Source organism: Schistocerca cancellata, chromosome 4 (genome assembly GCF_023864275.1).
Source record: "Schistocerca cancellata isolate TAMUIC-IGC-003103 chromosome 4, iqSchCanc2.1, whole genome shotgun sequence".
NCBI classification, from domain to species: Eukaryota; Metazoa; Arthropoda; class Insecta; order Orthoptera; family Acrididae; genus Schistocerca; species Schistocerca cancellata.
In genome coordinates this window covers 427,491,726-427,518,339 of record NC_064629.1, presented here as the reverse complement: position 1 = coordinate 427,518,339, position 26,614 = coordinate 427,491,726, and the positions used below count along the sequence as shown (strand labels likewise).

The window sequence follows — 26,614 nt, the reverse complement described above, 5'->3', positions numbered from 1 at the left end:
ACTACACTGCCAACAATACTGTTGCGTGTACATACACAAATCATGCAGCTATCTTATTTCACTTGTGCAGGTCCCATACATATGGTACCTAAATGATACATCATTTCTAAACATTAGTTTAACATGTATCACTTGAAGTTTTATAGTGCAACTGACACCAGTGATGGACAAATACAAGAAAGTATGTCTTGATGCAGCTGTACTCATTAATAATGATCAAGCTATGACAAAACCCACACCATACCACACAGTTCTTCTGAGTGACGAGATTTAATGCAATTTGACAGCACAAAGGTACATTACTACAGGTGACAGTCATTTTGAAAAGCCAACCATTATATGAATACATTTGGATCTCTCAGTAGGTAATAAGGATTTTGTGTATTTCCAGGGAAAAATAAAACCAAAAAGCATATAAAATTTCCATGTTTATTGACTGACTACAGCATCATACACAAGTTTTAGTATTTGCGGTTAATCATCATCCTCATTTCATGGCTTTTAATGGCTTTCATTTCTACACCCAAATCTTTAACAAATGTATCTGCATCAACATTAGTATTGGACTGCACTCTTTCAGCAATCAACTGAAGGGCACTTTAATAGCTCCCTTTTTCACTTCACTTTCTTTTCCTTGGTGCAGCATATCTTGATGTAGTACTCTCTGTTTGCACTCAATGTTGTTGCTTGTGACGGTTCTTCAACTACCAAGTCTGTTTCTTCTGCAAAGTCTGTATCACTCTGCTCTGTGATATGTATTCCACTACCTGTGGAAGGTCCCACAGCATCATTCTCATTTGAGCTTTCATCTATATGAAATATATAAAACAATGACTTAGATAAAAGTATCTAGCTTTGCGTTTTGTGTTGGTGTAAACAAAAATTGCTTTTATAAGCATGTGACAATAAATGTACACTTTTAACAGTAAGCAGTATTAGTATTAGAAACAGAGGGAAAAAATGCATTTGGAAGGATAACATATGTTGCCTAGGAGGATTGGAGATGGAAGGTCCAAATTGTTAGGTTATGAAGTAATCTGTACATTCCTGCAGCTGGTGAGTATTAAATTCAGCAATTAACAACAGTATCACTTAACAGGTAAAAATGAGAACTATGCAGATTTACCTGTGAAAAACACACACACACACACACACACACACACACACACACACACACACACACACACACACACACAAAATGAAAAATGAAGCCCTCACTTTTACGTAAGTGCAGATTCACATTTTAAGGTGGAATTTCTCGAGAAAGTAATGTTCCCATCCTCACTATTGCATTCTTTTTTAATTAAAGCTACAAAATGTTTTAATTAGATATTATGTATGGCTAGGGTTGCCATATCTACGTGGGACCTTGTATGGACACTGAGATGGAGGTGTAAGACAGAAGTAAAAATTTTAGTTAATATAATTACTTTTTATTTAGAACACAATTACATGGAACTTGTTGCAGCAGAAGTAGGTGGTACACCATATTTTTCTGAAGATATCACCTTTTTCAGCAAGTCTTTTTTAAGTTTCCATATTTATAAAATTCCACGCAAATCAGCTAGTAGTTAAACTGGTACTGTAAGATTGATTCCACAGTCCCTGGCAGCAGTCAATTTCTTTCATCAAGTTACTGGGCTGACATCAGCAAAAATACTCTTTCCACAGTGGCATTGTGTGCGCAAATAGAAAACAAATACTCATAATTTTGGCAGCTAGCATTTACATTCAAGAGTTTCAGTTTCCTTAAGAAAGCAAATCTCCCTTTCTTCCACAGAGTGTTTAGACTACCATTCTTCCAACTCCTGCTTAGTTTCTAAAAAGCTCTTCATATACATATATTCCTGAAAACAACTGTCGCCTGAAATCTTCACACCATTTTTAGTCAGGTACATAACAGCATTTTCAATGATTACCCAAACTGGAGTTTCAGATAGCTTCATCCAACCAAATACTTGATCTATTTATTAAATCCAAAGCTTAAGAATTCTCTCAACTGTAGCATTAATGACAGCCATCTTGCTTTTGAGTGAGATAGAAGAGAGTGATGATTGACATCAATGTATAAGCAGAACCCTTTCAGCTTCTCTGTCCTTACCATGTATATTGAAAAATTCATGGCGATTATTCCAATGTGGAGATGATGATGACAACACAAACACCCAGTCTCCAGGAGAGAAAATCCCCAACCCGGCCGGGAATTGAATGCGGGAGCCCGCGATCCTGAGGTAGCACCGCTAGACACTAGACCACGAGCTGCAAATACAATGTGCAGAGGTAAGACTCCAGCAGTACTTGACATAGTATTCTGGAGAATATCGGCAGGGCATCCAATTCTTTCTACATTTTTCCTAGTTATTTTTTAATTTGGTGAAACAAATTCCACTGGCGGTGTATGAAGGACTCCGTAGTTGGCATTGGTATTGTCTCCACAAAAGCAATTAATTTATCTAATGGAATTTGCAGTTGTCTTAAAGTGTCTAGACCAAACCTTGCAACTGTCTCCAATGTTTCATTATTCAGCTAACCAAACTACAATACCTTCAGCTGGACTTTGTCAGTTTTAGTAAAGTATCGAACAACTAAAGGAAACTTCTTTTCAGTCTTGTGATTTGATGTGTCAGTGCCTAATCTGAAAAAATGAAACTCCTTGCAACTGTGTTATGCATTCGGACACACAGTGTGGTGTGAGAATATTTTTGACTATTGCTGTAGCTTTGGTCCTTGTTGTACACTGTTTTGTGGCGGCTTTGTCGTCAGCAGCATTCAGTTTTACAGTACAGTCAAGAGTACTATAAAATTGATAATGCTTGACAACAGCTGTTGTTAGCTCTGCAACAGCAACCAGTAATTCTTTTTTAATCATGAATGTAGAAGTAGGCTTTGATGATTCTTTGTATGATTCATAGAGATGTGATGCCTCACATCCGCCTTACCTCAGTTGAGTTACTGAGATGAAACAGCTACAAATCATATACAATGCTTCCTGATCCATACATCCTTTCTTGACAAAAGACGACTCTTTTGTGTAGTCATCAGAAAAGTGACACTTTCTCTTTCCATCCTTAGCATTTTCGTACGCTCTGATAAGATACGTTTATTAAATGGTAAGCAGTTGACAATAACACCTCACGCCCTATATACCCAACAGTAAACACTTCAAACATTACTAACTTACACTTGTTGTTCATATTATGTTTAGGAAGAATTATCTTATCACATCACTCTTCAAATGGGAACTGCCCAATTCTTCTGTGTGGCACTGCTTACATAGTTCCAGCCCTGTACTACTGGAGAAGTCTGGTATTTTCTTGAATGATGGCACTAGATCTCGAAGGTACTTGCATCTTCGATACAGGATACGCAACATACAATGCCATGTGTGAGATGATCTTGTCAACATAAACTTGTTGACACAAAACTGAGGCTGCATTCACATGTCACACTAACAGATGGCATTACTTTAGTATTTGAGCCAAGCTCGTAAGTTCATTATTTTGCAAAATCAAGACAAAATTAGGTCTTGTTGAGATGTTGGGATAAGAAGGTCCGTAACAGTGACAGTCCCGATATATTGGGACAGATGGGAACCCTATCTATGATGTTACTGTGTAAATTTAACCATTGTGCTGCTGGTAGAATGCACTGCAAAGTACCGGTACATACTAAGCAAGATGTTTATTTAGAAAGGCCACAAATAATCAACAATTTGAAGATGACAACAAAAATAATAAAAAAATATTTCCATGCAACTAACATTGGTTTTCAGAATACCGAACACTAGGACAAAATGGGTTTTAAGTAAATGTGTACAAACCTGAAAACTGTAACTGTGATCCATTGATGGTCAAAATGATGATAATGGTATTGTCACACTATTACATGGTATACAGGGTGTTACAAAAAGGTATGGCCAAACTTTCAGGAAACATTCCTCGCACACAACGAAAGAAAATATGTTATGTGGACATGTGTCTGGGAATGCTTACTTTCCATGTTAGAGCTCATTTTATTACTTCTCTTCAAATCACATTAATCATGGAATGGAAACATACAGCAACAGAACGTACCAGCGTGACTTCAAACACTTTGTTACAGGAAATGTTCAAAACGTCCTCCATTAGCGAGGATACATGCATCCACCCTCCGTCACATGGAATCCCTGATGCAGCCCTCGAGAATGGCGTATTGTATCACAGCCGTCCACAATACAAGCACGAGGAGTCTCTACATTTGGCACCGGGGCTGCGTAGACAAGAGCTCTCAAATGCCCCCATAAATGAAAGTCATGAGGGTTGAGGTCAGGAGAGTGTGGAAGCCATGGAATTGGTCCGCCTCTACCAATCCATCGGTCACCGAATCTGTTGTTGAGAAGCGTAACAACACTTCGACTGAAATGTGCAGGAGCTCCATCGTGCATGAACCACATGTTGTGTCGTACTTGTAAAGGCACATGTTCTAGCAGCACAAGTAGAGTATCCTGTATGAAAACATGATAACGTGCACCATTGAGCGTAGGTGGAAGAACATGGGGCCCAATCAAGACATTACCAACAATGCCTGCCCAAACGTTCACAGAAAATCTGTGTTGATGATGTGATTGCACAATCGCGTGCGGATTCTCAGTAGCCTACACATGTTGATTGTGAAAATTTACAATTTGATCACCTTGGAATGAAGCCTCATCCGTAAAGAGAACATTTGCACTGAAATGAGGACTGACACATTGATGGATGAACCATTCACAGAAGTGTACCCGTGGAGGCCAATCAGCTGCTGATAGTGCCTGCACACGCTGTACATGGTACGGAAACAACTGGTTCTCCCGTAGCACTCTCCATACAGCAACATGGTCAACGTTGCCTTGTACAGCAGAAACTTCTCTGACGCTGACATTAGGGTTATCGTCAACTGCACGAAGAATTGCCTCATCCATTGCAGGTGTCCTCGTCGTTCTAGGTCTTCCCCAGACGCGAATCATAGGCTCGAATGTTCCGTGCTCCCTAAGACGCCGATCAGTTGCTTCGAACGTCTTCCTGTCGGGACACCTTCGTTCTGGAAATCTGTCTCGATACAAACGTACCGCGCCACGGATATTGCCCCATGCTAATCCATACATCAAATGGGCATCTGCCAACTCCGCATTTGTAAACATTGCACTGACTGCAAAACCACGTTCATGATGAACACTAACCTGTTGATGCTACGTACTGATGTTCTTGATGCTAGTACTGTAGAGCAATGAGTCGCATGTCAACACAAGCACCGAAGTCAACATTTCTTTCCTTCAATTGGGCCAACTGGCGGTGAATCGAGGAAGTACAGTACATACTGACGAAACTAAAATGAGCTCTAACATGGAAATTAAGCGTTTCCGGACACATGTCCACGTAACATCTTTTCTTTATTTGTGTGTGAGGAATGTTTCCTGAAAGTTTGGCTGTACCTTTTTGTAACCCCCTGTATAATGCTTGCCTAGAAATTCTAGCTTCTGGAAGTACAACAAAGCTGGCATATATACCTGAAAAATTATAAAAAAAAAGAGTTATGAAACATGCTGCACTTCATTTTCAGGTTACAATGTACTATCAAATACCAGTACACACTTAAGTTATTAATAATCCAGTAGATGAACGCTGAATACTTATCAGCTGTTCCTACTCCACTCCTCATACTCTCTTCCCTGTTTTTATTTTCTACATTGTACAGGCTGTTCCAAAAGTACCATTACACCCCCTTAACAGTGCTTACATTCATGCAAAAAGTTCTTTTAACAGCATGGATCTGATGTGAGGAGGGTGTACATCAGATTGCCACTGTTTACTCCAGGTGATCTGTGTGTGATCCGTCATAAATGGCACAAAATTTTTCGGCCCCAGATGTGAAGTGATATTCACTGCAGCAATGGTCACTCAGCTCATTCCCAAACGAGGGTCTGAACGGTTTTAGGTTTAACCCTCCACTACACATGCAATCATTTTAACACAATTACATGTATATGGACTGAGTCTGCATTACATTAATTACTGGTTTGACAAATAATTTTAATAGTTTTGTTAGGAAATATAATTTGTTTGAATGTGGATAATGTAAATAAAGCACTGAATTCATGAACACTATGTATTTGAGCATCAATACCGTAAAAAAAATGGGTTGAGTTGTAGTTTAGCCCTAAACCTAAAATAACATTTGGTATAATCACTGAAATTATCGTACATTCTGTTTTTTCCCTGTTTTTGTGAGTGAATATTAAGCAACAGCTATTTTCAGAAAAAAGTTCACAATTTTTTCAGAAAATTGGTACTTTATGGCATACTGTGTATTTTAGGCAAATCATTCACCATAGTTGTCACCACACTGACTGCACAGGTATGCTGCGACATGTTCCAGGCACACACATTTTCTGTACAGCTTGCAACAAAATCTTGTTGCCCTGTTTTTCTTCCTATCACATGAGTTGCATCATCCTCAAATAGTTGCTTGTGGAGCTCTTTGAGTGAATTCTGGTTTTGCTAAACCCAAAAAATTCCATGATACAGTTTCAATGCTTGTTGGAGTATTTAGTTGAGTTACCTCCATTGACAAATAATCATGCAACAATTCTTTGGCAAGAACTTTCGGAGAATGTATTCTGGGAACGATTGAGTTTGAAACACTCTTGTAAATTACATATCCATTTATTTCAGCAATATTCAAAAGAGAGGAAAAAAATTATAGAAGTCCATCTTTTAGTAATTCTTGTCACAGAATACATACATTTTGTCTCATCGACCATTTCTGGCTTGGACTTTTCCAAATCTGTGTCAATACTGTCGTCATCATGTGACATAGATAGTGCCAGGACAACTTTGTCTTTCTTAGGCTTATGTGAAACAAGTGTCATATTCTTTCTAAATGTAAAAATGCTAGATTCCAGAGGATGATCTTTTGCTACTGTCAGAAATGGAGGACTTTCTAATTCTTTTGAATTGTTCCCACCATTGTCAGCTTGTCATTTTCCAAGTCAATCGCAAGTGGGATTGATGTGAACCAGTTATCACATATTACTTATCTGCCAGATACGCATTTCACCAGTCTTTGACAATTGCATTATTTGTGTTTTCACAGAAATATAGGATAGCCATCTGTTTTCTACAGTATATTTCTAAATGACTTGCATAAAACATCTTTGCATCAGTCAGCGAAAACATTTTTATACTTTATTTTGCTGGTGTTGATAGAATGTATTGTATAAATCTGCATCTCCCCAAAAATGCATCCAGAATGTCATCCACTGTAATTTGTTCTGATAAACTGTAACATTTCTTGCAGTTTTCATCGAACTGATTGATCAAGAATCACACAGCGGCTAATTTGGCTGTTTCCTTCTGGTGAGCTCTGTTTCCGACATCAAATCTTAGGCCCGTCAGCAAGAAATGGAAATGATTTATGCCCATTGAAAGTCTGAAGTACTCCATTCCAGTACCATCTGCAGCCCAAAGACCTAGTAAAGAAATGAAAAGAAGTCCTAAAGATGCCTTGATTTCTGTAATGTTAGTGTCTGCAGCATCCCTTTCTTTGGAATATTTACAATGAATGGTAGATATGTAAATATTAGTACAGTGAACAATTTCTTCTAAGATATCATCTTTGAAGAAAAGCTGTAAACAATCAATTGGACACTGTGTTTTTTTGCTGCACCTATGACTTCCAGTAAATGCTTGACAATATTATGATGAGCTTTTCTTACTCACCTGTTTTGAATCAGACGTCGATGACTGCCCTGCATACCACCTTTCCCAACATGCGAGTCAAATTTATCGATAATGTCATTTATGTCCAGAAACTGCTCACTTTCAGAATTGTGATCAGTTTCAAAGATTGACTCTGCATCACTACAATCTTCGTTAGCAAACTCTTCATCCAGCCATTTCAAAAACTGCTTATCATCCACCACTCTTCTGAAAATATTAAAAAGTGAAACTTCTTCCAGCAATCAATGTCAGTCATTGAAAAAGTTCATAACTATATTACAAGAAGGACAACTATATTTTCTACATAAAGAAATAAATATACAACTTTCACAAATGATGTTATTATTTATATTTTGTAATATTACTAGGAAAAAAACTTGTTTACCTGCAATACACTATGTACAGAAGAGCTGATGACAGAATACATTCACAAGATTGCATGCGCGTGGATTGGCAACCTGCACCTCAGTTTGCTGCTTCAGACAATAACGACTGCAATTGTTGCCAGTGAGTCGTTAAGGAAGGAGGAGAAGGTAGAAAAAGGGACAAATGGAAATGTTGAGTTCTTAATTCATTGTTGAACTGAAGTTAAAACTGTAGACTCATGGTTCATGGTGTGTATAATGGAGGTTGAAATCTGTTTGCATATGTCGTCGTAAACTCGTTAATGGGATGTTAATATCCCGTGATGGCTTGCGAAGCAACTTTTTCCCAGGGTGCAGTTGTTCATGAAATCCGTTAACAATTCATTGTTCCAGGATGTAATTGGCTTCATCAGCCATTCTTCTCACAAGTCAATATCACCTGAAACAAGAAAAACCAATTAGTAGATTGGGTTGGTTGGTTTGTGGGATTGAAGGGACCAGACTGCTACGGTCATCGGTCTCTTTTTCCAAAACGTCAAACACCCACACAGAATAAAAATGAACAATGGCGATGACAACAGACGGCACAGGACAAGAAAGACTCAGACAGAGACCAGACAAAAGGAATTAAAATCACACAGTGTGTGACAGTGGTTGGCCAACCATACAGATAAAAAAGGAAAAGCCAACTACCTAGAAACACACTAAAAAATAACCCAGTCTAAAATCGTAGGCCAAAGGCCAGACTTAAAAAAAAAAAAAGACAAACACTCAGATTAAGTGATAAAAGCCCCCTGCCCGAATAAAATGCAAAACTAAGCCTGCCATGGCAGTGTCATCTGTTAAAAGGGCAGGGAGCGTGTCAGGCAGCGCAAACATCTGCTTGAGCACAGCTAAAAGGGGACAGGCCAACAAAATGTGGACCACCATCAAAGCGGATTCACAGCGACAGAGGTGGGTCCTCATGGCGCATTAAGTGGCTGTGCGTCATCCGGGTGTGCCCTATGTGCAGCTGGCAGAGGACAACAGACTTCTTGCGAGAGACCCGCAAGGAGGAGTGCCACGCACCACTAGCCTCCTTGATGGCCCGAAGTTTATTTGGTGAAGGCAGGGTGCGCCGTTCTTCACCCCAGGTGCGAAGTACATTCTGCCACAAAACTGCCCTGAGATTGTTCTCCGAAAGCCCAATCGATAAGGCTGGTGCACCAACAGCCTGTTTGGCCAGCATGTCAATATGTTCATTGCCCGGGATGCCGACATGACCAGGAGTCCACACAAAGACCACAGAGCGGCCGCAATGGGCAAGAGTATGGAGAACTCCTGGATAGCCATCACCAGATGAGAGCAAGGGAAACACTGGTTGATAGCTCGTAAACTGAAGGACTCGCCTGAGCAGGAGCAGATATACTCGTTATTGGTAACCGTGATAGCGTTACGGAGATGTTTAGCAAACTCAAGTGGCAGACTCTGCAAGAGAGGCGCTCTGCATTGCGGTGCAGCTTGCTAACCAGATTTCAAGAGGGTGCGTTTCTGGATGAGGTATCGAATATATTGCTTCCCCCTACCTATACCTCTCGAGGAGATCATGAATGTAAAATTAGAGAGATTCGAGTGTGCACGGAGGCTTTCCGACAGTCGTTCTTCCCGTGAACCATACGCGACTGGAACAGAAAAGGGAGGTAATGACAGTGGTACGTAAAGTGCCCTCCGCCACACACCGTTGGGTGGCTTGCAGAATAGATGTAGATGTAGGGCACGAGAGATGGCGACCAGCTGAGCAGTGAAAACGCTGCAGCCAGCCGGCAATGAGTGTTGTTCGTAATGGTACCCTAGAGTGAGAGCACAACTGACACGACCAGCAACCATCGAACCGTCAGTATAGACAACGCCAGAGCCCTGATACATGGCAAGGATGGAAAGAAAGCAACGGCGGAAGGTGTCAGGAGGGACCGAGTCTTTCGGGCCCTGTGCCAATTTGAGCCGAAGGCACGGGCGGGGCACACACCACGGGGGTGTACCCAGAGGGGCCCAGAAAAGAGGTGAAAGAGGGAAAACCCCAAGCCCAGAAAGAAACACTCCGACGCAAACTGCGATCGTACAACCCGACCGGGGCCGACGTTCTGGGAGATGGACGACAGGCTGGAGGAACAGGAGATGATAATTGGGATGCCCAGGCAAGCTACAAACGTATGTAGCATAAGCGGCCAGTAAATGTTGGCGTCGTAACCACAGTGGAGGGACACCTGCTGTTCACAGGGCTGGTCCGGAAAGCTCCAGTGGCAAGTCGGATCCCGCTGCGATGGATGGGGTCCAGCACCCGCAACGCAGAAGGGTATGCTGGACCATAAGCCAGGCTCCCATAATCCAGACAGTACTGAATTAATGCCTGGTAGAGCCGTAAGAGGGTAGACCTGTCAGCTCCCCAGCTGGTGTGGTTCAAGCATCGCAGAGCATTAAGATGCCGCCAACACATCTGTTTAAGCTGCCAAATATGAGGGAGCCAAGTCAACTGGGCATCAAAAACCACACCCAAAAACCGATGTATTTCCACCACAGTAAGAGCTTCACCGTCAAAATAAAGCCGTGGCTCAGGGTGAGCAGTGCGTCGCCGGCAGAAACGCATAACACAGGTCTTGCCTGCTGAAAACTGGAAGCCATGCGCTACAGCCCAAGAATGTGTCTTGCAGATAGCGCCCTGCAGCTGACGTTCAGCAGCTGCAATGCCAATGGAGCTATAGCAGAGGCAGAAGTCGTCAGCATACAAGGAAGCTGAGACAGACGTTCCCACCGCCGCAGCGAGCCCATTAATTGCAATTAAAAACAGGCAGACACTTAAGACAGATCCCTGCGGTACCCCGTTCTCTTGAACTTGGGGGGGGACTATGGGGGGGCCGCAACTCACACGTGGAAGGTACAATGCGACATCGGCAGCGGACCCTGAAGACCCCAACCATGAAGCGCAGAGAGGATGTGATGTCGCCATGTCGTATCGTATGCCTTCCGCATGTCAAAAAACACAGCGACGAGGTGCTGACGGCGGGCAAAGGCCGTACGGATGGCAGACTCCAGGCTCTGCCAGATTATCAGTGGCAGAGCGGCCCTTACGGAACCCACCCTGAGACGGAGCCAAAAGGCCTCGAGACTCTCGAGTACCCAACTCAACTGCCGGCTCATCATGCGTTCGAGGAACTTGCAAAGAATGTTGGTGAGGCTAATGGGGCGGTAGCTGTCCACCTCAAGTGGGTTCTTGCCAGGTTTCAAAACAGGGATTACAATGCTTTCCCGCCATTGCGATGGGAACTCACCCCCAACCCAGATACGGTTATAAAGGTCTAGGAGGCGTCGCTGGCAATCCACTGAGAGGTGTTTGAGCATCTGACAGTGGATGTGATCTGGCCCGGGAGCCGTATCAGGGCAAGCAGCATGGGCACTTTGGAGTTCCTACTCTCTGAACAGAACATTGTAGGATTCAGGGTGTTTTTGTTGTTGTGGTCTTCAGTCCTGAGACTGGTTTGATGCAGCTCTCCATGCTAATCTATCCTGTGCAAGCTCCTTCATCTCCCAGTACCTACTGCAGCCTACATCCTTCTGAATCTGTTTAGTGTATTCATCTCTTGGTCTCCCTCTACGATTTTTACCCTCCATGCTGCCCTCCAATGCTAAATTTGTGATCCCTTGATGCCTCAGGACATGTCCTACCAGCCGATCCCTTCTTCTGGTCAAGTTGTGCCACAAACTTCTCTTCTCCCCAATCCTATTCAACACCTCCTCATTAGTTACGTGATCTACCCACCTAATCTTCAACATTCTTCTGTAGCACCATATTTCGAAAGCTTCTATTCTCTTCTTGTCCAAACTATTTATTGTCCATGTTTCACTTCCATACATGGCTACACTCCATACAAATACTTTCAGAAACGACTTCCTGACACTTAAATCTATACTCGATGTTAACAAATTTCTCTTCTTCAGAAACGCTTTCCTTGCCATTGCCTGTCTACATTTTATATCCTCTCTACTTCGACCATCATCAGTTATTTTGCTCCCCAAATAGCAAAACTCCTTTACTACTTTAAGCGTCTCATTTCCTAATCTAATTCCTGCAGCATCACCCGACTTAATTCGACTACATGCCATTATCCTCGTTTAGCTTTCGTTGATGTTCATCTTATATCCTCCTTACAAGACACTGTCCATTCCGTTCATCTGCTCTTCCAAGTCCTTTGCTGTCTCTGACAGAATTACAATGTCATCGGCAAACCCCAAAGTTTTTATTTCTTCTCCATAACTGCCATCTGGTTTCTGTACAAATTGTAAATAGCCTTTCGCTCCCTGTATTTTACCCCTGCCACCTTTAGAATTTGAAAGAGAGTATTCCAGTCAACATTGTCAAAAGCTTTCTCTAAGTCTACAAATGCTAGAAACGTAGGTTTGCCTTTCCTTAATCTTTCTTCTAAGATAAGTCGTAAGGTCAGTATTGCCTCATGTGTTCCAACATTTCTACGGAATCCAAACTGATCTTCCCCGAGGTCGGCTTCTACCAGTTTTTCCATTTGTCTGTAAATAATTCACGTTAGTATTTTGCAGCTGTGGCTTATTAAACTGATAGTTCGGTAATTTTCACATCTGTCAACACCTGCTTTCTTTGGGATTGGAATTATTATATTCTTCTTGAAGTCAGAGTATTTCGCCTGTCTCATACATCTTGCTCACCAGATGGTAGAGTTCTGTCAGAACTGGCTCTCCCAAGGCCATCAGTAGTTCCAATGGAATGTTGTCTACTACCGGGGCCTTGTTTCGACTCAGATCTTTCAGTGCTGTCAGACTCTTCACGCAGTATCGTATCTCCCAATTCATCTTCATCTACATCCTCCTCCATTTCCATAATATTGTCCTCAAGTACATCGCCCTTGTATAGACCCTCTATATACTCCTTCCACCTTTCCGCTTTCCCCTCTTTGCTTAGAACTGGGTTTCCATCTGAGCTCTTGATATTCATATAAGTGGCTCTCTTTTCTACAACGGTCTCTAATTTTCCTGTAGGCTGTATCTATCTTACCCCTAGTGAAATAAGTCTCTACATCCTTACATTTGTCCTCTAGCCATGCCTGCTTAGCCATTTTGCACTTCCTGTCTAGGTTGGTTGGTTGGTTTGGGGGATGAAAGGGACCAGACTGCTACGGTCATCGGTCCCTTTTTCCAAAGACAAAGAACATCCACAGAGAATAAAAACGAGGAACAGAATAGACACAGACGATACAGAACAAAAGAAACGGAGACAAGGACAAGACAAAACGAACTAAAACCACACAGTGTGACAGTGGTTGGCCGACCATAGAAATAAAAAAGGAAAAGCCAACCACTTAGAAACACATTAAAAGATCAGTGTAAAATCATAGGCCAAAGGCCAGAATCAAAACAAAAAATAAAATAAAACAGAAACACTCAGAGGAAAGAATAAAAACTCCCTGCCCGAATAAAACGTAAAACTAAGGCAGCCATAACAGGGTCATCGGATAAAACGGCAGGGAGCGTATCAGGCAGCGCAAATGTCTGCCTGACCACAGCTAAAAGGGGGCAGGCCAACAGAATGTGGGCCACCGTCAAAGCCGCCCCGCAGCGACATACAGGAGGGTCCTCCTGGCGCAGTAAATAACTGTGTGTTAGCCGGGAGTGGCCAATGCGGAGCCGACAAAGGACGACTGAGTCCCTGCGGTTGGCTCGCATGGAGGACCGCCACACAGTCGTCGTCTCCTTAATGGCACGGAGTTTATTGGGTGTAATCCGATCGCGCCATTCAGCGTCCCAAAGCGCAAAAACTTTTCGGCGGAGGACTGCCCGCAAATCAGCCTCTGGGAGGCCAACATCCAGAGATGGTTTATTCGTGGCCTCTTTCGCCAGGCGGTCAACATGTTCATTGCCCGGGATACCGACATGACCGGGGGTCCACACAAAGACCACAGAGCGGCCGCAACGCGCAAGAGTATGCAGGGACTCATGGATAGCCATCACCAGACGAGAACGAGGAAAACACTGGTCGAGAGCTCGTAAACCGCTCAGGGAATCGCTACAGATAACGAAGGACTCACCTGAGCAGGAGCGGATATACTCTAGGGCACGAAAGATGGCGACTAGCTCAGCAGTGTAAACGCTGCAGCCAGCCGCCAAGGACCGTTGTTCGGAATGGTCCCCTAGAGTTAGCGCATACCCGACACGACCAGCAACCATCGAACCGTCGGTGTAAACAATTCCAGAGCCCTGATACGTGGCCAGGATGGAATAAAAGCGGCGGCGGAAGGCCTCTGGAGGGACCGAGTCCTTCGAGCCCTGTGCCAAGTCGAGCCGAAGGCAAGGGCGAGGAACACACCACGGGGGTGTACGCAGAGGCGCCCGGAAAGGAGGTGGAACAGGGAAAAACCCAAGCCCACAGAGAAGCTCCTTGACGCGTACGGCGATCGGACAACCCGACCGGGGCCGACGGTCTGGCAGATGGACGACTGACTGCGGGAACAGGACACGATAATTTGGATGCCCGGGCAAGCTTAGAACATCGGCAGCATAAGCGTCCAGCAAACGTTGGCGCCAGAACCGCAGTGGGGGTACACCTGCCTCCACTAGCACACTGTCCACAGGGCTGGTGCGGAAAGCACCAGTGGCAAGGCGTATCCCGCTGTGGAGAATTGGGTCCAGCACCCGTAACGCAGATGGGGATGCTGAGCCATAAGCCAGGCTCCCATAATCCAGACGGGACTGGATTAACGCCTGGTAGAGCCGCGACAGGGTAGAGCGGTCGGCGCCCCAGCGGGTGTGGCTCAAGCATCTCAGAGCGTTGAGATGCCGCCAACACGTCTGTTTAAGCTGCCGGATATGAGGCAGCCAAGTCAACCGGGCATCGAAAACCACCCCCAAAAACCTGTGGGTTTCCACCACAGCAAGGAGTTCGTCGCCAAGATAAAGCCGCGGCTCAGGATTGACTGTTCGGCGCCGGCAGAAATGCATAACGCGGGTCTTGGCTGCCGAAAACTGAAACCCATGCGCTACAGCCCAAGACTGCGCCGTACGGATAGCGCCCTGTAGCTGACGTTCAACAGCTGCAATGCCAGTAGAGCTGTAATAAAGGCAGAAGTCGTCAGCATACAGGGAAGCAGAGACAGAATTTCCCACGGCCGCAGCGAGCCCGTTAATGGCTATTAAAAACAGACAGACACTTAAAACAGAACCCTGTGGCACACCGTTCTCCTGGACGTGGGTGGAACTATAGGAGGCTGCGACTTGCACGCGGAAGGTACGATACGACAGGAAATTGCGGATAAAGATCGGCAGAGGGCCCCAAAGACCCCATCCATGAAGCGTAGAAAGGATGTGATGACGCCATGTCGTATCGTACGCCTTCCGCATGTCGAAAAAGACAGCGACCAGGTGCTGACGGCGGGCAAAGGCAGTACGGATGGCCGACTCCAGGCTCACCAGATTGTCGGCGGCGGAGCGGCCTTTCCGGAACCCACCCTGAGACGGAGCCAGAAGGCCCCGAGACTCCAGTACCCAATTTAAGCGCCGGCTCACCATCCGTTCGAGAAGCTTACAAAGAACGTTGGTGAGGCTAATGGGGCGGTAGCTGTCCACCTCCAGAGGGTTCTTTCCAGGTTTCAAAATGGGGATGACAATACTTTCCCGCCATTGCGATGGAAACTCACCCTCGACCCAGAGACGGTTGTAAAGGTCGAGGAGGCGTCGCTTGCAGTCCACTGAAAGGTGTTTCAGCATCTGACAGTGGATGCGATCTGGCCCGGGAGCGGTATCAGGGCAAGCGGCAAGGGCACTCTGAAATTCCCACTCACTGAATGGAGCGTTGTAGGGTTCAGAAGCGTTGGTGCGAAAAGAAAGGCTCCGACGTTCCATCCGCTCTTTAATGGAGCGGAAGGCCTGGGGGTAATTCGCAGAAGCGGAACTCATAGCAAAATGCTCTGCTAAGCGGTTTGCAATGACGTCGGAGTCAGTACAAACTGCTCCATTCAGTGAGAGCGCAGGGACGCTGGCAGGGGTCTGATAGCCGAAGACCCGTCGAATCTTGGCCCAGACCTGCGATGGAGTGACATGGAGTCCAATGGTGGACACATACCGCTCCCAGCACTCCTTCTTGCCTTGGCGGATAAGGAGGCGGGCCCGCGCACGCAGCCATTTAAAGGCGATAAGGTGGTCCATGGAGGGATGTCGCTTGTGACGCTGGAGTGCCCGCCGGCGATCCTTAATCGCTTCAGCGATCTCAGGCGACCACCAAGGCACAGCCCTCCGCCGAGGGGACCCAGAAGAACGGGGAATGGCAGACTCGGCGGCAGTGACGATGCCGGCGGTGACCGATGTAACCACCACATCAATGGCATCAGTTGAGAGAGGCTCAATAGCGGCAGTGGAGGAGAACAAGTCCCAGTCAGCCTTATTCATAGCCCATCTGCTAGGGCGCCCAGAAGAGTGACGCTGTGGTAGTGACAGAAAAATCGGAAAGTGGTCACTACCACACAGGTCGTCATGCACACTCCAGTGGACAGATGGTAAGAGGCTAGGGCTACAGATTGAAAGGTCAATGGCGGAGTAGGTGCCATGCGCCACACTGAAGTGTGTGGAGGCACCATCATTCAAAATCGAGAGCTCGAGCTGCGACAATAAATGCTCAACGGTGGCGCCTCGACCTGTTGCCACTGACCCACCCCACAGAGGGTTATGGGCGTTAAAGTCGCCCAGTAATAAAAAAGGTGGCGGCAATTGGGCTATCAGCGCAGCCAGGACATGCTGCGCGACATCACCCTCCGGTGGAAGGTAAAGACTGCAGATGGTAAGAGCCTGCGGCGTCCACACCCTAACAGCGACAGCCTCTAAAGCTGTTTGGAGAGGGACAGACTCGCTGTGAAGTGAGTTAAGGACATAGATGCAGACGCCACCAGACACCCTTTCATAAGCTGCTCGGTTCTTGTAATAACCCCGATAGCCACGGAGGGCGGGGGTGCGCATTGCTGGAAACCAAGTTTCCTGCAGAGCAATGCAGAGGAAAGGGTGAAGGCTGATAAGTTGGCGGAGCTCAGCTAGATGGTGGAAGAAACCGCTGCAGTTCCACTGGAGGATGGTTTTGTCCATGGCTGAGAAAGGCGTGCCGGGACTGGGACGGCAGATTACGCCGCTGGGTCACCTGCTGCCTCCGATTGAGCACCCGTGCTAGTGCTATTGCTATTCACGGCGTCTGAGGGACCGGCGAGATCGAGGTCCTCAGCGGACGCCAGAATCTCCACCGCGTCCTCAGACGCAGAGCTAGAAGGTTGCGATGGGGTGGCTACCACCGCGCGTTCCTTGGGCTTAGAGCTGCTCTTCTTTGATTTCTCACGCTGCTCCTTGGGTTTAACTGGCTGGGAGGGCTTCACCGATTCAGTCTCCGGGACTGAGGAGGATCGGGAAGCCCTTCGACCTGCAGATTGTGGGCACTTACGCCACTGTCTATCGTCAGCCTTCCCGCCGGTGGAAACCTGGGAAGGGAGGGACCCAAGGGACCCCTTGCGAGCGTGAGAAGCCGAAGAAGTTGGACACTTCTCCGGCGTAGAAGCGGGGACCGACGTCCCCGATGGGGGGGATGGTGTTGCTCCTGAGGTAGGTGGCACAGGAGCAATCGGGTGGGTAGAGCCCCCCACTGGCAAGGGGGCAGGAGGAGTTGTACCACTCGTCGATCCGGCCGAAAGGCGCGAAACTGATGGGGCTAGCACAGGTGTTGTAACAGCGGCGTAGGAAGTTGTCATTCTCACTGGATGTAATCGGTCGTATTTCCGTTTGGCCTCTGTATAAGTCAGTCGGTCCAGGGTCTTATATTCCATGATTTTGCGCTCTTTCTGGAATATTCTGCAGTCTGGCGAGCAAGGTGAATGGTGCTCCCCGCAGTTGACGCAGATGGGAGGCGGGGCACATGGAATATCGGGATGAGATGGGCGTCCGCAATCTCGACATGTGAGGCTGGAAGTGCAGCGGGAAGACATATGGCCAAACTTCCAGCACTTGAAGCACCGCATCGGGGGAGGGATATAGGGCTTGACGTCACATCGGTAGACCATCACCTTGACCTTTTCCGGTAACGTATCACCCTCGAAGGCCAAGATGAAGGCACCGGTAGCAACCTGATTGTCCCTCGGACCCCGATGAACGCGCCGGACGAAATGAACACCTCTACGTTCTAAGTTGGCGCGCAGCTCGTCATCAGACTGCAAAAGGAGGTCCCTATGGAAAATAACACCCTGGACCATATTTAAACTCTTATGTGGAGTAATAGTAACGTTAACATCCCCCAACTTGTCACAAGCAAGTAACCTGCGTGACTGGGCGGAGGATGCCGTTTGTATCAGTACTGAGCCAGAGCGCATTTTAGACAAGCCCTCCACCTCCCCAAACTTGTCCTCTAAATGCTCGACGAAGAACTGAGGCTTTGTGGAGGGAAAAGACTCCCCATCTGCTCTCGTGCAAACTAAGAATCGGGGCGAATAACTGTTACCTCCATCCTGGGACTTACGCTCTTCCCACGGCGTGGCCAGGGAGGGGAACGTTTTCGGATCGTACTTCTGAGCATTAAATTGAGCCCGAGAACGCTTAGAGACTGCTGGCGGCTGGCCGCCAGCGAGAGATGATGTACCACGCTTCATTGCGGGTCATCCGCCCTGATGCCACCTACTCCGACCAAGGGCCCTCCCCACGGGCGCCACCCAGCCACAGCAAAGGCCACCTGGCAGGATGGCCGTTGCCGGGAGTCCTGATACCCCAGGAGGATAGGCATCTACTCCTTGGCATACGTGGGGAGTTAACGGCGCAGGCATCAGTAGAGCGATCCCTGTGTTGTCAGGGGGCTACAACCAAGAGGGTACATGGCGGCCCCACCACAACGGACTGGCTACCGTGCTGGATCTTAGGTGCAAAACTGTCCAAGGTCGTCGCCGCAGTTAAAAGAAACACTGCAGAGGGCAGCGTGGTAATCGCACCCAGGGACGTATCCCCGCCCTAAAGATCGAAAACGAGCGGGACACCATGGCAACGACGTGAAAGCCGGCTAAAGGTCTAATTGCACGACGGATACACAGTGCACCACGTAAGGCGCCCTTCCCCAATTGGCTCGCTCTTCGGAATAATTTAGAAAGATGGAGGTCAAACCCGAGAGGGGACCATCACATAAGGCCAAAACATGTGAGACTCCTTTTAGTCGCCTCTTACGACAGGCAGGAATACCGCGGGCCTATTCTAACCCCCGAACCCGCAGGGGGAGCACTTCCTGTCTATCTCATTTTTGAGACGTTTGTATTCCTTTTTGCCTGCTTCATTTTTATATTTTCTCCTTTCATCAATTAAATTCAATATTTCTTCTGTTACCCAAGGATTTCTACTAGCCCTTGTCTTTTTACCTACTTGATCCTCTGCTGCCTTCACTACTTCATCCCTCAAAGCTACCCATTCTTCTTCTACTATATTTCTTTCCCCCATTCCTGTCAATTGTTCCCTTATGCTGTCCCTGAAACTCTGTACAACCTCTGGTTTAGTCAGTTTATCCAGGTCCCATCTCCTTAAATTTCCACCTTTTTACAATTTCTTCAGTTTTAATCTACAGTTCATAACCAATAGATTGTGGCCGGAGTCCACATCTGCCCCTGGAAATGTCCTACAACTTAAAACCTGGTTCCTAAATCTCTGTCTTACCATTATATAATCTATCTGATACCTTTTAGTGTCTCTAGGATTCTTCCATGTATACAACCTTCTTTTATGATTCAGGGTAGCGCGTGTGAAATGAAAGGCTCAGACGTTCCAATCGCTCTTTCATGGAGCGGAAGGCCAGTGGGTAATTCGCAGAAGCAGAACTCTGAGCAAAATGCTCTGCTAAGCAGTTTGCAATTGTGTCGGTGTCAGTACAAACTGCTCCATTCAGTGAAAGCGCAGGGACACTGACGGGGGTCGGATAGCCATAGAGGCACTTATCTTGGCCCAAACCTGCGATGAAGATATATGGAGGCCAATGGTGGAGACATACCTTTCCCAGAACTCCTGCTTGTGTTGGCAAATGATGCGGCAGGCCCGTGCACAGAGCCGTTTAAAGGCGATGAGGTGTTCCAATGAGGGATGCTGCTTGTGATGCTGGTGCGCCTGCCTGCGTTCTTTAATCACCTCAGCAATCTCAGGCGACCACCAGGTACAGTCCTCCGCCAAGGGGACCCAGAAGAACAGGGAATGGCAGTGGAGGATGACATCATCCATGGCTGAGAAAGGCGTGAAGGGATTGGGGAGGCAGATTAAGCTGCTGGGTCACCCACTGCCACCGATTGAGTACCCGTGTGAGTGACATCCATTGCGTCCGAGGGTCCGGCAAGATCTAGGTCCTCAGCGGATGCCAGAATCTCTACCTCATCCTCAGACGCTGAGCTTGTAGGAAGCGGTAGGATGGGTGACACAGCAATGTCTGGATTCTTGGGAGCCTTTTTCTTTTTCTGCTTTTCGCACTGTGCCTTCAGTGGTTCTGGCTGGGAGGGCTTCACTGGGTCAGTCTCAGGGATGGACGAGGACTGTGAAGCCCTACGACCAGCGACCTGTGGTTGCTTCAGCCACTGGTGGGTGTCCGCTTTTCCACTGGTCAGAACCTGGGAAGGGAGGGCCCCAAGGGACCCCTTCCTGGTGAGAGGAGCCGAAGAAGACTTACGCTTCTCCGGCTGGGATATGGGAACGGATGTTCCCGATGGTTGTGGGGGGGGGGGGGGGGGGGTGTTGTGTTGCTCTTGAAGTAGATGGAGCAGAAGCGACAGGGAGTGAAGTGTCCCCCACCATCAAGGAGGCCAGGTGGATTCTGATGGATCAGAGAGCTATCCTGTACGTGACAAAGGGGGAGATGGTAGAACTGTTGTCGCATCGGGGGCATAGGTGGATGTCATTGGCACAGGATGGAGTCTCTCATAATTCCACTTTGCCTCAGTGTAGGTCAGGCAGCCCGGGGTCTTATATTCCATTATCTTCCGTTCTTTCTGGAAAATCCTACAGTCCGGAGAGCAAGGGGAATGGTGTTCTCCGCAGGTAACACAGATGGGAGGCGGGGCACATGGAGTATTGGGATGCGAAGGACGTCCACAATCTTAACACGTGACACCGGGATGACATAAGCCCAAACTTCCAGCATTTAGAACACCGCATCGGAGGAGGGATATATGGCTTCACATCACAGCGATAAACCATCACCTTGACCTTTTCGGGTAAGGCGTCACCCTTGAAGGCCAAGATGAAGGCACCGGTGGCTACCTGATTGTCCCTCGGACCCCGATGGACGTGCGGGACGAAGTGAACACCTCGTCATTCTAGGTTGGCGTGCAGCTCATCGTCTGACTGCAGAAGAAGATCCCTGTGGAATATAATATACCCTGGACCATGTTTAAACTCAGGGGGGTGTGATGGTAACTGAAACATCCCCCAACTTGTCGCAAGCGAGCAACCTCCGTGACTGGGCAGAGGATGCTGTTTTGATTAGAACTGACCCAGAGCGCATTTTGGACAAGCCCTCCATCTCCCCGAACTTTTCCTCTAAATGCTCCACAAAAAAACTGAGGCTTCGTCGACATAAATGATTCACCATCAACTCACGTAAAGACGAAGTACCGAGGTGAATAAACTTCACTGCCTTCTTTAACCATACGTTCCTCCCAAGGAGTGGCCAGGGAGGGAAATGATCTCTGATCGTATTTATTACCATCGAGGTTAGACCTCAATCGCTTAGAGACTGCTGGTGGAGGCCCACCAGTGATAGATGATGTACCACACTTCATTGCGGGTCATCCACCCTGATGCCACCCACTCCGACCAGGGGCTCTCCCTACAGGTGCCACCCAGCCACTGCAAAGACCAACTGGCAGGATGGCCTTTGCCGGGAGTCCTGATGCCCCAAAGAGATAGGCATCTACTCCTCGGCATACGTGGGGAGGTAGCAGCTCAGGCATCAGCAGTGTGATCCCTGTGTAGTCAGGGGGCTACCACCAAGAGGGTACATGACGGCCCCACCACAACAGACTGGCTACCGTGCTGGATGTTGGGTGTCTAATATCCATTTATATAGGGAGCGAAGATGGAAGTGCACAATGGAGAGAATGTATGCTACCCGGAACACATTGCAGCCGATGTGGCCGGAAGCTCGGTGTAAGTCCAACTCCATGACAATATCGAATGTGCCTTATCTTAGTGCAAGATGGATTTATGATGCACCACGTAAGGCGTCCTTCCCCAAATGGTATGCACTAACAGAAAATTTTGAAATGTAGTGGTCAAACCCCTTAGGGGACCATTACATTAAGGCTGAAATGTTGGAGACTCCTTTTAGTCACCTCTTACGACAGGCAGGAATACCATGGGCCTATTCTAACCCCCAAACCAGCAGGGGGGTTAGTAGATTGGGGTAACGGGGACTTTCTTTAGAGCCTGTATAAGCCCCTCGTCATATAACCTCAGTTTTCAATCCTTTGGGATACTCAACCGAGGCCTAACACGCTTCATTTTAGAGAAAACACAAGAGAGCACTTCCGTACAACAATGTGTGTTATAGTAACTCGTACTTTTTATGTTATACAGACACTGTTCTCCCTTCAATCAAAACATGTTTGTTCTTTCCTCCACGTGGCAGCCATCTTGCAATGGAATGAAGTCTGAACTTTAGCGGGAACAATCTGTATTTGACATTGAGAGCATTCTTTACGAGCCACGTTGCCGAAATATCGCAGAACTTATTTTGTGTTTCACATGACAGAATGGCTTCTCAACGTGAACCACCGGCTTAACCTTAGGTCCTGAACAATATTTGAATTTACAGACGAAAATACTACATCAACAAAGAAGAATGAAATTTGTGCTATTTTAATCGTAGTATACACGACGACACTAACTGCGCTACCGGCCACTGCGCAACTTGTTGACGAAACTGATCTTTTTTGGCTTGTTCCAATTTTGGCGACTTGTGTGAGTATTGATGTTAGGTATGTCAGCAGAGTGTACAGAAGAAACTGAAATATGAAGTGGGAAACGGAGGAAATTGTTCGCTTTTTTTGGGGTATCAATGCTATGCATAGGTGTTTGTGGGAAAAGATGAGCAGAGACTTGTTGCTGCGCTTGAGACTGTCATGCGCGATCTGAACATGGATAGGTAAACAATACCTAAGCTGCACAGCAAAATTCATTCAATCACTATTACATACACTAACTAATTAAGAAAAATACAAGCAAGCCCACGTCTACAACAATAAGATCCCGTGGTTCGAGTTGGGCGATTTTTTTGAGGTAAATTGCTGACGGGAAGAAAGGCTACAGGAATCTGGGAAGCTGAATAATGTAGTCAAAATTGATTTGTTTAAAACATCACAGCCGTGCTTCCCAAAAAATGGAAGTAGTGAAATTGACTAAAATAGCTTCTAGCGTCTTCCAGTACTATTTCTTTCAGCAAGGTCACTGAGCAACTGAGTTATCGCCTTTTCTTTATCCAGTCACAAATCCAAACATGTTTTTAACTTTTTTACCTCTTGTCTTGTGTAGTGGTTTCATGCAAACGAGCATTAACTTCGCCACAACTCGTACGGCTGCCGAAAGTTTCATTTACATTTAACAATCACAAGACGACGAACAAATGTGCAGAACTATAGACCTATATCTCTAACGTCGATCAGTTGTAGAATTTTGGAACACGTATTATGTTCGAGTATAATGACTTTTCTGGAGACTAGAAATCTACTCCGTAGCAATCAGCATGGGTTTCAAAAAAGACGATAGTGTGAAACCCAGCTAGCGCTATTCATCCACGAGGCTCAGAGGGCCACACGGATTCCCAGGTAGATGCCGTGTTTCTTGACTTCCGCAAGGCGTTCGATACAGTTCCCCACAGTCGTTTAATGAACAAAGTAAGAGCATATGGACTATCAGACCAATTGTGTGATTGGATTGAAGAGCTCCTAGATAACAGAACGCGGCATGTCATTCTTAATGGAGAGAAGTATTCCAAAGTAAGAGTGATTTCAGGTGTGCCGCAGGGAGTGTCGTAGGACCGTTGCTATTCACAATATACATAAATAATTTTGTGGATGACATCAGAAGTTGACTGAGGCTTTTTGCGGATGATGCTGTGGTATATCGAGAGGTTGTAACAATGGAAAATTGTACTGAAATGCAGGAGGATCTGCAGCGAATTGACGCATGGTGCAGGGAATGGCAATTGAATCTCAATGTAGACAAGTGTAATGTGCTGCGAATACATAGAAAGAAAGAAAGATCCCTTATCATTTAGCTACAATAGAGCAGGTCAGCAACTGGAAGCAGTTAATTCCATAAATTATCTGGGAGTAGGCATTAGGAGTGATTTAAAACGGAATGATCATATAAAGCAGATTGTCGGTAAAGCAGATGCCAGACAGATTCATTGGAAGAAACCTAAGGAAATTCAATCCGAAAACAATGGAAGTAGGTTACAGTACGCTTGTTCGCCCACTGCTTGAATACTGCTCAGCAGTGTGGGATCCGTACCAGATAGGGTTGATAGAAGAGACAGAGAAGATCCAACCGAGAGCTTCGTTACAGGATCATTTAGTAATCGCGAAAGCGTCACGGACATGATAGATAAACTCCAGTGGAAGACTGTGCAGGAGAGACGCTGAGTAGCTCGGTACGGGCTTTTGTTAAAGTTTCGAGAACATACCTTCACCGAGGAGTCAAACAGTTTATTGCTCCCTCCTACGTATGTCTCGCGAAGAGACCATGAAGATAAAATCAAAGAGATTAGAGCCCACACAGTGGCATACCGACAATCCTCCTTTCCACGAACAATACGAGACTGGAATAGAAGGGAGAACCGATGGAGGTACTCAAGATACCCTCCGCCACACACCGTCAGGTGGCTTGTGGAGTATGGATGTAGATTTAGAACGACGGAACTGGTAGCGCCATGTCTACAGACATACACGAAACCATCTGCGTGCAGATCGTTTCACGCAACGAGTGGCGCAAGCCAGTGTCGTCGCATAAACTAAGCTTTATGCTGTTGTAACAGCCAGTAATAATTCTTGCATAGAAGAAATACTATCTCTGACATTACCCATTATACAGTGTGTCAAAAAAAAAACTCTGACAAACTTTAGGGACAGGTTCCTTACACAGAAATAAGTAAAAATGTCTAGTAAACATGGGCTTTAATGCGTACCTCAAGAGGTATGAGTACTTGCTCATCTTCGGTAGTGTGACGATGATATCTGCTTTGTGGGGTGCTTAACACTTTCGCTGCAGCTGACGCTTATAAGAGTCACAACAAGCCATGAGCCAGTGCGGCTGACGCTGATACGCGTCCACGCTCACTGTCTGATTACTCAACAAGGGGAGGCCACAACGTTTGGAACGCGGATTTACTGTAAACTTCGTACATTCGTAGTACTCCATGAGGACAACAAAATGTGTAAGCAGCGCGTTCTTCTCAAGCGTTACTGAGAAAATCGCGAGATAATTTCGGTAGTCAAATATATATCTGTGCGTGGCTATTTTTACCGTAATGCGGCTGCACCCGCGTGGTGCCGGCACGGTAGCTCAGCGTTTTCGGTCAGAGCGTTATCTACCCTTTCCAAAAAAAAAAAAAAAGATTTTTTTTTGTTAAGTGGTTGGCGTTAAAGCCGCTAGATCGTTGGATCGTTGGATGGAGTTCCGTTCGTCAGCTTTTTTTATTTTCAAAACAGTCATTTTCTTTACTATTTATATTTCAATTGATATAATGGGAAAATACGTGTAATCGGATGAACTTTTATTAAATTTACAATGTTATTTGGCAGTCTACTAATTTTTACTATCACAAATAATATAATATTCATAACTATCGACTAGTAAACGACCAAACGAATAAAGTGAAACTGAAAATGTATGCTTGTCTGTGTCTTCAATACTGTTCGTATTTAACCAAAAGAGAACGATAAATTGCTTCGCGGAAGACGCTATTAAAATACACTCGATACTGCATTACGCATGGTTTGCCTCCAGATTATCGTCTGAAAGTGAGGTTTTTGAAAATGTTAACGAGGTTTGTTTTTCCACGGAAAACGTTAAAAGACTTTGCGTACGCGGAAACATAGCATTTATTCAATGTCGCCGGTATCGTTTAACTTTATGTTTTCCATGTTTTTACGAAAAATACCATCCTGCACTTGTAATGTCGAAAGCGACGATTAATTGTACATCTTTCGAAAGCCGTCTGTGCCGGTCAAAACTTGGAGGTAACAAGTCGTTTCGGGCTCCTTCCAGGTATAAGGCATACATTTTCAGTATCACTTTATGCGTTTGGTCGTTTACTAATCGATAGTTATGAATATTACATTATTTGTGATAATAAAAATTAGTAGACTGCCAAATAACATTGTAAATTTAATAAAAGTTCATCCGATTACACGTATTTTCCCCATTATATCAATTGTAATATAAATAGTAAAGAAAATGACTGTGTTGAAAATAAAA

At 45.9% G+C, this 26,614-nt stretch overlaps 1 long non-coding RNA gene across 1 annotated transcript in view; it reads right to left on the bottom strand.

Annotated features, from left to right (window-relative positions):
- Nucleotides 1-428: 428 nt before the first annotated feature.
- The window catches only part of LOC126183688 (uncharacterized), a 42,984-nt gene continuing 16,798 nt past the window's right edge, over nt 429-26,614 (bottom strand). The window contains exons 2-5 of the long non-coding RNA XR_007536791.1: nt 8,122-8,540; nt 7,737-7,943; nt 3,821-5,524; nt 429-809 (exon numbers count right to left, since the gene is read on the bottom strand). This is a non-coding gene — a long non-coding RNA (uncharacterized LOC126183688). The remainder of the gene's footprint in view (nt 810-3,820; nt 5,525-7,736; nt 7,944-8,121; nt 8,541-26,614) is intronic.